Source organism: Nicotiana attenuata, unplaced genomic scaffold (assembly GCF_001879085.1).
Source record: "Nicotiana attenuata strain UT unplaced genomic scaffold, NIATTr2, whole genome shotgun sequence".
Taxonomy (NCBI): domain Eukaryota; kingdom Viridiplantae; phylum Streptophyta; class Magnoliopsida; order Solanales; family Solanaceae; genus Nicotiana; species Nicotiana attenuata.
In genome coordinates this window covers 277,604-290,426 of record NW_017671010.1, presented here as the reverse complement: position 1 = coordinate 290,426, position 12,823 = coordinate 277,604, and positions in this window count along the sequence as shown.

The window sequence follows — 12,823 nt, the reverse complement described above, 5'->3', positions numbered from 1 at the left end:
AGAAGAAGAAGAAGACCGGAAAATTGTCAAGAATGGCCAAAGTTTTCCAAAGGAATTGAACCCCTCATCTATTTATAGGATTGGGTGGCGCCAGAATCGAGGCGGCAGGTTTCAAATCAGCACGGGGAACCGAGCGCCGAACCGTTAGTCTTTTTGCCTCGAAAATCCGCGTAATAATGACGCATACGAAGGCTGACGTCACCCAGGGTAGCGTGCACTCTTAGGTTTCCCGCCATATATGACTACCACCTCTCACTGATCACGTTGTAATATCTCAGCGAGTCAAATTCCTCCTAAAGGGGGGCATCAAGTCCGCTCATCAAGGACGCATCCCGTTGCGACCTCGACGAGCGGAGGGACTAACTGTATAGGTCCGAATTTGATCGACCATGGTCTGTAGCGAATATGACCAGCGACCTAAACTCTACGAGTCGGCATAGGGATACGACCCAGAGGTGGAAAGAGTGACATCATCGTAGTAGCGTTGGATTTGGCGCAGTAGGTAGTCCCTAATTCGTCGTTTCCACGACTAAGGAGAATCTCTCTATATATAAGAGGGATTCAAGTCTTATAAAGGGGACAGTTTTTTGAACATACATCATTATTATCTTCCTTGTTATCTCTTGATTATCTCTCTCTCTCTCTATTTTACCGGTATCATCCTAGAGTTTATTATCTTCGGCTAAGATTTACCCCTTCATCTTAGATTGATTTGCTTAAAAGAAGAATCAAAAAAATTTTGAGTCAAACAATGTACATATATTATTAATGGCATTTATGTCCTTGAACATGTCCATTGCATTTTTTGTTTAACCATCCAGTATCCAAACCTTATTGGCCAACTAATCCGGATTCTAGATGCACAAGGCACTAATCCGGATTCTCGGCGGATAAGGCTCAATAAAAGGGAAAGTACCCTATCAAGAGTTTCTCTTCGTAAGGTTAGACTCTGAAACTCCTGGTTAATGATGGAGGAATCATATCCATCTGATCACACTTCTTGATGGTAAACATCAAGATGATAGAAATTCAAAGAGTTTCTCCATTCGTAAGGTTCGACTCTAAAACTCCTGGTTAATGATGGAGGAATCATATCCATCTGATCACACTTCTTGATGGTAAACATCAAGATGATAGAAATTCAAAGAATTCTTTACACATATTGCTTTTGACTCGAACCAAGTATTTTTTGACAAAATTAAAACACATGTATGTCTAATAAATCGCAGCCATATCCCACATATCTTGGATCTGTCCTTCTAATGACTTTTCCATATGCCTATGAAGTTTGTTTCTAACATTACTTCTAGTGCTAACATGATTGTATTTCTGTTCTCATTAGATCATCTTCTGTAATAACATTTTAATAATTTATCAATTATTTTTTCTGCAAAATATTAGTCCTAGGTTTTATATTATTGCAATCATACAGTTGCATCTATTTTCTTTGCTGGCACTCACAGAACACTAACCTACTTTTATTTAAATATACTGACTACACATGATACAATTTCTTAAACTAATAATACTTAGATATATTCAACTTGAATCTTATTAAATACTATGACCGTTGATGCATGTGATTCGATTGCTTTGCTAGTCAACACTACAATTTTCAGCAGTTATTAAAATGTTCCACCTTATTTGTCTTTCCCAATGGTGATGTTTCCAGTACAAAATAAATCTTTTTGTACTGTACATTCATTTTGAATCCACTAAATTTTTATAATGTAGAAATGATACCAGGTAGCCACTCTAAGGATTACTATTTAGGAATTAGTCAGTGTGTCCTGAATTTCAGTTTTTCAGGACAAAAATGTCCTGAAGTTAAGATTTTTAGTTTAAAATTTCAGGACAAAATAAATACTGGCTAATATCTAAATAGCATCCTTGAGAATGACTATTTGTGCACTTACCCCCATGTACTTCTTCTTCTCCATGATTATATTTCTACCTAAGCTTTGGTCGGCAGGATTACTCGATACATATATTAGTAGAAAATAACAAGTATTTAGTGAAATAGTTGAGGCGTGGCCAGCCAGTTCGAACATCACCATTATAAGGAAAAAGTTTGTTCTCTAATGACCATCTTTTTCAGCATTGTAATAGCTTGACAATTCGTCGTAAGAGACGGTGCTACGCGACATTTGTACACTTGTTTAAGTTTTTGGTGAGCAGAATTACACTTTCCTTTTTTCAAGAATTCATTTACTTTCCTCTACTTCATAGGGCGTTCACTAATAGGAAACACCATCCGAGTTCCCTTTCCTTCCTATAGTATGCTCAGGCCTACCACGCTTCACGTACTGTGCAAGCAGGATGCGATAGGATATCTAGTGGAACAGTCTAAATATGCGTGGAACAACGCCAAGTGTGCGCAAGCTGATCCAAATATTACCGTTACTTTATTGTAAAATAAGAGGACCCTAACAATTTTCCATGTACAACTTGCTAATCTCACTTAAGTTGTTCTACATTAATGAACATGTAGAGTCAGGGACTTGCTATGTCTGCACGATATCTTCCAAGTAAAATGGTACGTAACTAGTTTCTTTATTGGCACTTAAAGACCACTAAACTTACTTTTTTTTTTTTAACTACACACTGAATACATAATATATTATCTTGATCACTGATATACTTATCCAGCTCCCTCGTCATTAAATGCTGTGACCGTTAATGCATGTGATTTCGATTGCTTTGCTAGTGATCAACACTGCATATTCTGCTGCAGGTTTTTGAGATGTTCCACTTTTTATGTGTTTCCCAATGGTAATGTTTTCGGTACGTACCGATAAATCTTTGAGCAACGTTAGAGTTGTCTTCGTATGACCTATACGTTGCTGGTTTGAACCGTGGAATCAGTCACTGATCAGGGTACGTAGGCTGCCTATATCACATCCCTTGGGGGTGCAGCCATTCCCCGGGCCTGCGTGAATGTGGGATGCTTTGTGCACTGAGTGCCTTTTTTTTAACTGATAAATCTTGTTGTACTCTGCAATTAAATATCAATCACGTGTTGTGCTTTTACTATTAGGGCAAAAGCTCCGATAGCGACACTCATCTTGAAAACTTTATATTATAGTTTCGATTTTCAAGTAAAATCCATATACCTGAAGTTTGTGTTTCCAACAGGGACTTCTTCGGCTCCACGATAGTATATATGTTCTCTGATCAAAGGCGACACCGCATTTTGATGATGGGTTTAACTAAATTTATTGCTTTAACTCGAATTATATATGCGTGTGCCAATTTTTTGTAAACTTGGTATAATGATCAATATTCGTATATTAACTTGGTAGTTCTCCCTGTAAAACTGGCTAGTCTTAAGTTTTTGTGCTGATAGGAAATAATAGATGAATATAACGCCAACATTATCAAAAAGTAAAAAATAACTTGGCTAGTTCTAAGTTGTTCACGATTCAAAGTGAAATGGTACGTATCTAGTTTCTTTATTGGGACCCAAAGACCAATAAACTACTTTCTTAAACTACACACTCAATTGTCAGTACTTGATATTATTATCTTAATCACCGATACTTTTCCATCTTCATGAATGTGTCAAAATTAGTAACATGAATAATAAGACATGAAAATATGCTATAACATGTTAATATTTTTGCAATATTAATGATGATGTCAGGGTCACTTGTTCGCATTTTGACTATTCCATCGCATGACCGTTATCTCTTGCCGGCACAAATATTAGGCAGGTTTGTCCACCAATACTTAGACGGACGAATGAATTACCTATGCCCAAGGCTTCATGATATATAAGTATGCTATAACATTTCTTTGCTGGCACTCGAACCACTTATCTACTTTGTTAACTACACTGTGTATACATAATATATACTCCATTTTCTTAACTAATGATACTTATCCAGCTTCGTAGTTATTAAGTACTGTGACCATTGATGCATGTGATTTTGATTGCTTTGCTAGTCAACACTATACAATTCTGCAGCAGGTTTTCTAAATGTTGCGCCTTATTGTTTGGGCTAATTCCCAATGATGATTGTATACGGGTAAAACCGAGCCTATTGAACACTCCGGTTTCCCGGTGAGACAAATGGAGCAGGATCGTGAATGTAAGGAATCAAAATCAGAGCGAGGAGTCTCTCGTATCAGGGCCCGAGCAAAACACCTTCCCTCGGAACCATCGGGATCACGTCCTCCTGGCTCGAAAATTTTTATCAAACAACCGCACACGATTAACAAAGGGCCATAATGTCCGTGCCTAACCAGATATCACAGCGCGAATCACGGCCCGTATCGGCAGAAAATCAGTGATTAGCGAAAAAGAATTTTTTTACCTTTCTTAGAATTAGTTATTAGACACACTGTAACACGCATATCAAGGCAATATACTTCTGTTTCTGAAAGCTATTCAAAGTTCTTGTTCTTGTTCATAAGTCCTTCATAAGTGTTAGCTGGGAATCGAAGGCAGGTTCCTCGTTAAGCCGTTAACCGAGCTCGGACTCATTCGTATCATTTGTTTGGTCATTTATTACGCCTTTTATTTGCTTAATCTAACGTCATTAATCACTTGTATTGAATTATTTCACATATCCTTAAAACCACGTATAAATTTAGTTGTTATCCATTTTAAGGGTAAACAATTTGGAGCCGACCGTGGGGCTAAGGATAATAGTGGTAATTTGATACAAATTTCCATAACGCACTCTGTTTTACGCTTGGATTTTTGAGATTTTAATTTCATCTTAATTTAAGAATGTCAAACTCTCAATTAACTCACTTCAACGTTGATGTTGAGTCTGGCCACCATGGCGAGAACAACAATATAGTGCCCGGCAACGAGGTGCCCCTGTTGACTCCAACGGAGTTCCAGTCGCGGACCCAATAGATGCCAACTCGCATGTGGCCATCGACGTAAACTTGCCTACCAACCCTAAGAACAGTGTTCACGGAGGAGCCCGATCGATAGCTCGGGGTACGCATGACGGGAAGGCGATGAGATCAATTTACGGGTGATCTTCAAAATGTTACAAGTTCAACAGGCGACGACAGCCCAATTACAGAACCAAAGCCATGCCCCCAGCAGAGTTGAGCCCGAATCATCCCGGGAAAACACTCGAAGAAATGAACAAACAACGAAAAGGCCGGGTGAAGTTAAACTTGGGACCAACTCCGGAATAATAAAGATGCTTGAGGAACTGACAAAGCGGGTGGAATCGGGGGAAAAGAAGATCGAAGCCAACAATAAAAAAAGTGGAGACCTATAACTCCAGGGTTGATCAAATCCCAGGAGCACCTCCGATATTGAAAGACCTGGATTCCAAGAAATTAGTCCAAAAGCCTTTCCCTCCGAGCGCGACACCAAAGCCAATCCCGAAGATGTTCCGTATGCCCGAAAATCCAAATTATAACGGGATCACGAATCCAAATGAACACATGACCTCCTACACGTGTTCCATCAAGGGAAACAACTTAGAAGATGACGAAATTGAGTCGGTCTTGCTGAAAAGGTTAGGAGAAATCTTATCGAAAGAAGCAATGATATGGTATCACAACTTACCCCCTAATTCCATTGATTCGTTTGCTATGCTTGCTGATGCCTTTGTAAAAGCTCACACTGGGGCCATCAAGGTCGAGACCAGAAAATTAGACCTTTTTAAAGTGAAATAGAGAGATAATGAGATGCTAAAGGAATTCGTGTCGAGGTTTCAAATGGAACGAATAGACCTGCCACATGTTGCTGACGATTGGGCCGTTCAGGCATTGACTCAAGGACTCAATCCCTAAAGCTCCCTGGCCTCACAGCAGCTGAAGCAGAATTTGATAGAGTACCCGGCGGTGACTTGGGCCGACGTCCTTAACAGGTACCAATCGAAAATCAGAGTCGAGGATGATCAGCTCGGGGCCCCCCAGGTTCGTGTATCCCATCAAAACTAATGACATGTCTAAAAGAGTCATTAATCATGAACCAAGACCGAACAGAGATCGGTACCAACCGTATAGCGGGGATCGAAGGGGTAGCGGATCCAGACGTAACTTTGCGAGGAATGAAAAAAGGAGAGTTCGAGGCCATAATAGCCGGGGACTCATAAGTAAAAACAGTTTCGACAGGCCACACAGAGCCAAGGAGGCACCGAGACTATCGGAATACAACTTCAGTGTTGATGCTGCCGGCATCGTATCTTCTATCGCACGCATTAAATATACCAAGTGGCCTCGACCATTGCAGTCTAATTCTGCCCAAAGAGACCCCAACCTGATGTATAAGTATCATGGCACTCACGGCCACAGGACTAGGGTTGTGCATGGATCGGATCAGATCAGGTTTAGCACATTTCAGATCGAATTTCAGATTTCGGATTCTAGAAAATGCAATCCGAATCTGATCCGAATTAATATCGGATCGGATCGGATTTTGAAATTTGGATCGGATCGAATTTTTGGATTTCGGATCGAATTATTAAGCCATAAAGTTGCAAACTGATATGTATATTTTCTTTGTAAAAGAGGCAATACAGTAAGAAAAATTCATGTTTCTGCAATTATGAGAATACTATGGTGTCAATATAGTTAAATCCATAAATTGTAAAGGTAATAACTTGGAGAAAAATATAAAAGAAGTACTAACTATCCGAAATTAAACTTTAGTATTTATACATGCCCTAATAATTTTGGATTTTGGATCGGATCGGATAGTATTAAAATTATACCAATCCGAAATCCAAAATTTTAATAAACACAATTCGAAATCCGATCCAATCCGAAATCCAAAATTTGAAATTGAACGAATCGGTTCGGATTTTGGATATTTGATGCAAATGAACAGGCCTACACAGGACCGAAGACTGCCGACAACTAAGAGAAGAAGTGGCCTGGTTATTCAACAACGGGCACCTCCGGGAATTTCTGAGCGATCGAGCTAAAAATCACTTCAGGAATAGGGAATCCAACAAATAGACTGAGCAAGAAGAACTTCAGCACGTCATCAACATGATCATTGGTGGAGTCAACGTCCCCTAGGGGCCAATGCTAAAGCGCACTAAGGTATCCATTATAAGGGAAAAACGAACCCGAGATTACATACCGGAGGGGACCATCACTTTCAATGATGAGGATGCTGAAGGCATCGTGCAACCACATTATGATGCACTGGTAATATCTGTACTCATAAATAAATCTCGAGTTAAGCGTGTATTAATTGATCCAGGTAGCTCAGCCAATATCATCAGATCGAGGGTCGTAGAGAAGTTGGGTCTGTAGGACCAAATAACGCCTGCAGTCCAGGTTTTAAACGGATTCAACATGGCATACGAAACTACTAAATGGGCGATAACCCTGCTGGTGAACACCGTCGGGACCATTCAGGAAATGAAGTTCTACGTGATTGAAGGGGATACAATATGAAGCTGAACCCGGAGAAATGCGCATTTAGGGTCGGATTTCGGAAGTTCCTTGGATTCATGATGTCCAACCGAGGGATCGAGATCAATCCCGAAATCGAAGCTATAGAAGATACCACTGTGGTGGACAATGTCAAGGCCGTTCAGAGGCTAACTGGGTGCATAGTCGCCCTGGGCCGGTTTATATCAAGGTCCTCCGATAAGAGCCATTGGTTCTTCTCATTATTGAAAAAGAAGAATAACTTTTTGTGGACCCCGTAGTACCAACAAGCTTTGGAAGAACTCAAACGATACCTTTCGAGTCCACCCTTGCTCCATATTCCGAAGGCGGACGAGCAGCTGCACCTATACTTGGCGGTATCCTAGATAGCGATAAATGGAGTCTTAGTTCAGGAAGAGGAAGGTATGCAATTTCTTATATATTATGTTAGTAGAACTCTAGACGAGGCCGAAACAAGGTACCCTCACCTAGAAAAATTGTCGCTCGCTTTGCTAAGCGCCTCCTGAAAGTTAAAGTCGTATTTTCAATGCCACCCCATATGCGTCGTAACTTCTTACCCACTAAGGAAAATAATGCAAAAACCCGAGATCTCGGGCCGGTTGGCCAAATGGGCCGTAGAAGTTAGCCGGTACGGTATCAAATATCGGCCTCGGACTGCTATCAAATCCCAAATTTTGGCAGACTTCGTGGCCGACTTTATGCCAACCTTAATACCTGAAGTTGAAAAGGAATTTTTATTAACCTCGGGGACTTCCTCGGGAATCTAGACCCTTTTTATGGATGGTGCCTCGAACGCAAAGGGGACCGGACTCCGCATCATGTTGAAGTCGCCTACGGGCAACATAGTTAGGCAATCTATTAGAACTATGAAATTGACTAACAATGAGGCCGACTATGAGGCCATGATAACGGGTCTTGAATTGGCTAAAAGCCTGGGGGCCGAAGTGGTCGAAGCTAAGTGTGACTCCTTCCTTGTGGTAAATCAAGTCGTTGGGACGAAGTAAAGAGGAACGAATGCGAAGGTACTTAGACAAATTACAGGTAACGCTGCATCATTTCAAGGAATGGACCCTACAGCACGTACCCCGGGATCAAAATAGTGAAGCCGATACTCTGGCTAACCGGGGGTCATCGGTTGATGAAGATGAATTCAGCTCAGGAATGGTCGTTCAACTCATGAAATCAGTAGTGGAAAAAGGCCATGTCGAAATAAACTCAACAAGTTTAACTTGGGACTGGAGAAACAAGTATATAGACTACTTGAAGACTGGGAAGTTGCCCTCGGATCCTAAAGAATCGAGAGCTGTGCGCACGAAGGCAGCCAAGTTTACCCTGTCCGAAGGTACTCTGTTCAGAAGAGCGTTCGATGGCCCACTCGCCATATGCTTGAGGCCAGGAGACACTGAATATGCTTTAAGGGAAGTTCACGAAGGCGCCTGTGGAAGTCATTCATGGGCATAATCTTTGGTTCGTAAGATAATCAGAGCCGACTATTATTGGATCGACACGGAGAAGGATGGTAAGGACTATGTATGGAGATTCGACGGCTGTCAGAGGCATGCACCAATGATCCATCAACCTGGGGAGCTACTACATTCGGTCATGTCACCTTGACCGTTCATGAAATGGGGAATGTACATTGTTGGTTCCCTGCATTGGGCGCCCAGTACGGCTCAGTTCATACTGTTTATGACAGCCTATTTTTCTAAGTGGTTCGAAGCTCAAGCGTTCGAGCAAGTCCGGGAAAAATAAGTCGTCGACTTCGTTTGGGACCATATAATATGCTAGTTTCAGATACCGGCCGAGATAGTGTGTGATAACGGGAGACAGTTCATCGGCAGCAAAGTAAACAAATTTCTCGAGGACCATAAGATCAAAAAGATCTTGTTAACGCCTATCACCCTAGTGGGAACGGACAGACAGAATCTACAAACAAGACCATACTTCAAAACCTGAAAAAAAAAGGTTGACCGATGCCAAAGGAAAATGGAAGGAAATTCTGCCCAAAGTCTTGTGGGCATTCCGTACAACCTCGAAATCTAGTACCGGGGCCACTCCTTTTTCATTGGTCTACCATGTCGAAGCACTAATACTAGTTGAAGTGGAAGAATCGTGCCTCAGGTTCCGTATACGACCGAAGAATCAAACGGTGAGGCCATGAACACGATCCTAGAACTATTGGACGAAAGGCGCGAGGCCTCCCTAGTCCAGTTGGCCACCCAGAAACAACAGATAGAAAGATATTACAACTGAAGAGCCAACCTCTGATACTTCAATATCGGGGACTTGGTGTTAAAAAAAGTAACACTGCACAATCGGAACCCGAACGAGAGGAAGCTGGGACCAAATTAGGAAGGACCATATCCAGTCATCGGGATTACCGGTAAGGGTTCATACAAACTCGAAGCAAGAAATTGTGCATAGCTACCGAACAACTGGAACACGCACTTAAAGCGGTACTACTGCTAAGGTACGACCTCATTCACCTTTTTAAATATTACGAATCGAACTAACACTTGCAGGCAACAACCAAAGGAGAATGTGACTATTAGGTCTTCCGGCAAGGTTTTTAACGAGGCAACAGTAAATCGAGCTAACTTTAATTGAAGATCGGTTTCTAATCGGAGTTAATGGTCTTGTCAATAGTAGCCGAGCCCTCTCAAGATCGACCTCGAATACTGGGGGGCCATCACCACCGGGTCAAGCTTCTTAGCAATCAAGGAAGGAAACTTTGTGCGTGAACAGTTTAGGCTCGATGGTTAGGATTTATTGTACAGGCCAAACGATCAAAGTGAACTGTGCCCGCTTAGGCCACCCTAGCCATAATACAAGCTTTTACACACTTTCAAACTTCATACAGAAATGAAAGGAAGTTTCTACCTTGCTATTAAACACCTTTGCTTCTTAAAAGTATCGAGCCTAAGGGCTATTCCTACCCGGATACTATCGAGCCCAAGGGCCACCCTTATCCGAGCCCAAAGGGCTACCCCCACTCGGGGACTCTCGTATGAAATAAATTCGGGCGCTCGGGTTATAGAAACCCGGAGGCACAAAACCTATTAGGCAGTGCCTAAACCTAAAAGGCTACGGCCACCCTAAAAATGGTTCTGAGACTTCCGAAGCCCGTAATAAAAACATAAAGCCTTCAACAAAATTCTAAACCTGTTCAAAGGTTATCCTCGGCAAAGGCATAGTCTAAAAACATTTAAGCAAGCATCTTGGGGAAACTTGCGGCCACTCTGAGTTTTCACAAGTTCTAAACAAAAATCTGTGCTAAGAAACTAGAAATCTTGGCAATTATAAAAAGATGCTAAGATAATAGAGACTTGAAAATTTCCAAAGGAGAAAGTTTTACATTCCGGAGTATCTTTACAAAGGCCCAACAAAAATGGGCTTAACAAGAAATATGTACCAAATACAAAATCTGGAAAAAAAGTCCTAAGGCATTTACGCCTAATCTTCGCCGGAGCCCGACTCGTCACCAGAACCATCGGGGCCTTTAGATTCTTTGGAGCCCTCAGAGCCCTCTTCACCTTGGGGTTCAGCTAGCTTCTTCGCGGCCTCAAGTCTTTTTGCCTCCTCGATCTCGGTAGATAGGTCGAAGCCTTGGGCATGTATTTCTTCGAGGGTCTCCCTTCGGGATAGCCGCCTCACATACACAGCAGTGGCCTTCAGGCGGGCCACGACTGCTTTGACATCGGCCTTGTATTTGGCCACTATCTCGTCAACATCGGCTGAGGTTATCTCCAACCTGGACCTCGTTATTTCAAGCTCCTTACCAAGGGCATCCTAATAAGCGATGGCCGAGCCCAATTGTGTCCAGAGATCCTCATTTTCCTGAGCCCGTGTATCAGCCTTTGCTTTCGCCACCCAAAGCTGAACTTCCATCGAAGACAGCTTGTCCTGGGCGATCTTCTTCTTCAAGGCCAGCAGGTCCATCTTGTTTTTCCACCCGTCAGCCATTACTTGGATCTCGTCCATCTTCTTTCGGAGTTGGTCGATCTTCTGCTGGAGCTGCGAGGTATTGTTGTTAGCTACTGCGACCGGACCCTCATTTCTAACTTAAAAAACCTTTACCTTTTCCACCAAATCGGCATGCTCCTGCCTTAAGGCCGATGCTTCTTTCTGAGCTGCATCCAGCTCGGCTTGGAGGTTCTTAGGGACCCCTTCTTGCTGCTCGTTGAGAAGCTTGTACATGTCCCTTTTCTGGGCAAGCTCCTTGATCTCGAGCTCAAGCTGATTGACCTCAACCTGGTACCAGAGAAAACTCTCGTAATGAAGTACCGAGGCCTGCAAAAGGCAAAAAATGTGAGAAATATCAAACGCGAATAACGATAGATCGATGGAAAGTAATGATGGCTTACCCGGTAATTGGACTTCTCCTTTCTCGCTTAGGCCTCCTTGAGCATGGACTCAGTGTAGGAGGGCATCCCGGAGATCTCAATTATATCGGGTGCTTCCTTTGGAGCAGAGCCGGCATCTTAAGAAGTCTCACCCCGGGTTCCACATCGATCTTTTGAGTTGGAAGGGGGTCGATCTCACGAGTCTCCCCCTTAGATGCCTCCGGTTCTCCGGGATAAGTCGTCCCATGGGTAAAAAAAATAGGTTCATCCTCCGGCTCGTCCCTAAGCCGGAGAAGAGAGTTAAAATCCAGCACTCAGGAACTGGAGCCCCTCCTTGGCTTATGGGCCGACCTTTTCTTTGGTCTCTTTACCTCGGAGCCCGAAGGTTTTCTCTTCCTTTTCTTCTTTTGCTCCGTGACAGCAACGGAGGAATCAACGGACGAGGAAACATCCTCGCCCCCTTCAAAAGGCCTAAGTTCGATGGTCTTTGGCAAACATGCAATAACAAAAGGGAAGAGGACTTAGTTTAATAAAAGATAGAAACGTGGTATTGGCTATTCAAAAAGAGGTCTTACCATGAGAACGGGCCTCACATCGGCCCTTCGAGAATCTGCGCCACGTGCGCTCGAAGTACGACCTCCTGGTCCGGTTCGTGTCCCAAGACCTCGAAAAACTTTATCAAACAACCGCACACGATTAACAAAGGGCCATAATGTCCGTGCCTAACCGGATATCACAGCGCGAATCACGGCCCGTATCGGCAGAAAATCAGTGATTAGCAAAAAGAAAGATTTTTACCTTTGTTAGAATTGTACCTTGGGTAAAACTCCCCTACTATGTAAAGGGGAAGCTTATTACTCATTAGACATACTGTAACACGCATATCAAGGCAATACACTTCTGTTTCTGAAAGCTATTCAAAGTTCTTGTTCTTGTTCATAAGTTCTTCATAAGTGTTAGTTCGAAATCGAAGGCACGTTCCTCGTTAAGCCGTTAACCAAGCTCGGACTCATTCTTATAATTGGTTTGGTCATTTATTTGCTTAATCTAACATCATTAATCGCTTGTATTGAATTATTTCACATATCCATAAAACCACA